At 47.2% G+C, this 3,329-nt stretch overlaps 1 pseudogene; it reads right to left on the reverse strand.

Annotated features, from left to right (window-relative positions):
* Positions 1–467: 467 nt before the first annotated feature.
* On the reverse strand, positions 468–1,789 carry LOC114619266 (annotated as a pseudogene).
* Positions 1,790–3,329: the final 1,540 nt, after the last annotated feature.

The raw sequence follows: 3,329 nt of genomic DNA on the forward strand, positions 1-3,329 counted from the left end.
AGATTGTACAGCACTGCTTCGACTCACTGCCACTTCGTTAGCTATCATTTCTGACGTGACATCAGGTGCCTGAGCTCGAGTGTCACCGCTACCACCTCTGACCCAGCAGTCTAGACGTCTCCTGTGCACAGAGCAGCACAATCCGTGGGCACATCTCTTCCTTCCAAGGCAGCCAGGAAGGACATGGGGAACTGGGCCTGCTCCCTTGCCATCAGCTTGTCCTGAAGCAGGATCTGAGCTCTGCCCTCCCTTCAGCCATAATCCAATGATGGGCCTCCTTTGGGTGCCAAACCAGTGATTTATGTCTTTCTTTGAACTGGCACCATTAGTAGCCATTCATCTACTTGGTGGCAAAAGACCAGTCTCTAGAAAGGGCAAAACAAGTTAATGATGATGCCTCCTGACTGAGGAGCAACGAGCACAAAGCTGTGACCATGGAGGTGACAGTCCTCGTAAGGAAGCAGGGGCTATTTTTGGCTCACAGTCACAATTTCTGTGACTGAATTATCTTCAAGAGTCAGTGAAGGATCAAAGAGCAAGGGTGACGGAGGGCACGGCATACCATCACACACAACATCCAAGGCATCACTCAACTCTAGTGGTAAGCTCTCGGTGGGCTGAAGCTCAGCAGCACTCAGGTAGAGATCCACCGGGCAGACTTCCAGAGCATCTGGCACAGACAGTACCTGCTCGAGCTCATACATCTGAGGAGGTAGCTGGAAATGCAGTGGGCAGCAGGGGTCCTCAGAAAGGCTTACAGGAGCTGGTTTGTTGCAGGGCACCTCTTCAGATCCCTGGCAGCATTTGAAGAGAACCTGATTTGTATCCTGACAGATATGGGTAAGGCAGTGTCTGGTCATCAGAAGGGACTGATTAGAGCAGCGAACGTCATCCACAAAGGCTAAGCACCTCTGACTGGAATGAGTGGTATGAGTCTGTTGGGCAGCCCCATCTTTGGCCAGCATTCTGCGTTCCTTCAGCTGCCTGTGTAGTAAGGCTTCCACTCCATTGTGCTGACAGTATCCCCTAAGACATTTTAGTCGCTTTAAATTCTCTCTCTTTGGCCAAAAGTCCCTCAGGGCCGGTCAGGAGACTACTACCTAAAGCTTCCTGTTCCACTTTGCGATTATGTAAATAACGGCGCTTCTTCTCTTTGAGCAGGTGGTGTAGTCGTTTTAACTGATCAAAGCAAACGAATTAGCTTTTCTCTCATAATAAGAGCTACTTCTTCGGCTGTATTGACACCAGCATGTTTTAGGGGGTCTTCTTGGTCACTGTCTATGCTATCAGCTTCACTGTCAGGGTCACCTCTCCATGTCTGATCCACAGTAATGGGTTCCTGGTCCCCATCACTCCAGCTGTCTTCACCCAGTATCGGGCTCGCTTCACTTCGGCCACTCTCTGGGGTCTGCGCGCCCAGCTCTGACTTAGCATATGAACTCAACTGGCGCAAGACGGTTTCACCCATAGGGCCTGGGTTGCTCTTCTTCATTTGAGCATGAAATGCTAGGGCATTCCTTCCAGCATGTTCGGCACAGAAGGACACACCCTTCTCGGGCTTTGGGGCAGCACTGGGGCACCTTTTCCCATTCTTCGTAAAAATATAACTACATTGTTTGAAGGGTGCATTCTTGTCTTCAAGAATATACTTAATGCAAAACTGCCCGTCCAGACGCGGCTGAGAGCATGGGCGTTGAGTGAACGAACAAGAAAGGGACCCCTGAGATCTGGGCACTGGGGTGATCCTCCCCCGATTTGTTGGCAAGACGTGAATCCGAATCCTGTTCATACCAAAACCTCCCTGCCACGCTGCACCGCGCCCACAACTCATATCTTAACAGAAGTTAAGACAGGCAAGAAATGAAAGAGTCCATCTCAGATACCTGCACTAGTTTTCTCTTGCACCACACAAAATCACAAGAGCCACTGATCTTACTTGTGGTACTTGAGACACTTCCTGTATCTCACAGCATGCTAAGGCTCCACGCAAAAGTAAGCCTGACTCAGTTCAGGGTTTTCCAGCTACCACATGTGGCCTCAAAACCAAGGAGAACAGCTGGTAATGCGCTGACTCAACTTGTCGGAGCTGCAAGCACCTTGGCAGATGCAAGGACTGTGTCACCTCTCAGATCTGTGCAGAGGGGAAGTTGATTCACTACCATTTTCATTCCTCTTTTTCTGGTGTCACTTCGAAGTGCTGGAGGGCACAGGCTTTTCTGTGACTCACAGATATACATCCTTTCCAAAGTGAGGATTGCATTTTTAGAGTGGAACAAAGTCTCCTCTTGTCTTAGAGTTTCCATTGCCATGAAGAGACACCATGGCCAACGAAACTCTTATAAAGGACAACACTTTTTTCATCGTGGCAGGAAGCATGACAGTGTCCAGACAGGCATGGCCCTGGAGGAGCTGAGAGGTCTACATCTTGTTTTGAAGGCAAACAGGAGAGAAGACTGTCTGTCTCCCAGGCAGCTAAGAAAAGGGCCTCAATGCCCACCCCCACAGTGACACATTTCCTCCAACAAGGCCACACCTACACCTACTCCAAAAAAGCTAGACCTCCTAATAGTGCCACTCCCTTGGCCAAGCATATCGGAACCACCACACCTCTGGATTTACAACTTAAGTATGAGGATTGGTTATACAAAACCATGGGCCCAACAGACCAAAGAAGGGGACAAAGACAGGGCCACCAGCTGAGTATAACCCAAAAGTAGTTTCTAAATATACCTGGAAGGTAAATTCAATTTTGTGAAAAGCTTTTGAAAATCGTTAGGCCACTATGAACAGGCTTACTTTAGCTTGTCATGAGAGGCATCTGCTTATTTATTTAACCAAAACATTCACATTCCTTTCTTCATGTTCTGCATTTCGGTCCAAAAAATACAATTACCTTCACATGAATAACAATTTGAAGTCTGAAAAATCAAAAGCCAACAGGGACATAAAATTTTCCTGATTTACTATCTACCGTCTTCACAGATTTTATCTTTTCTAGTTGCAAAAGTTATAATTTGATGATATGGTTCTCAGCAGGCCCCTGGAACTAAGTAGCATGTATAGGCACTTAAGGATAGAAATGATGGAATTGACACTCCTAAGTTTGTTTCTTTTGAAAAAGGTGAGAGGCCAACTTTAAAAGAGGCAGTGAAAAGAAGTTGGTGAAGATTAGGAAGTGGTTTTTGCAGAACAGTCTTACAAACTAGACATCCCATTTGACTCTCTGAGCTTGGCCTCCTGTGGAGAAGTGCATGGACTTTGCAAACCTGGTTTTGTAAGTCCCCAACACAATGAAACTAAAAAGGGAGTGTATTCCCTACACAGATATG

Source organism: Grammomys surdaster, unplaced genomic scaffold, assembly GCF_004785775.1.
Source record: "Grammomys surdaster isolate TR1022 unplaced genomic scaffold, NIH_TR_1.0 149, whole genome shotgun sequence".
Lineage (NCBI taxonomy): Eukaryota > Metazoa > Chordata > Mammalia > Rodentia > Muridae > Grammomys > Grammomys surdaster.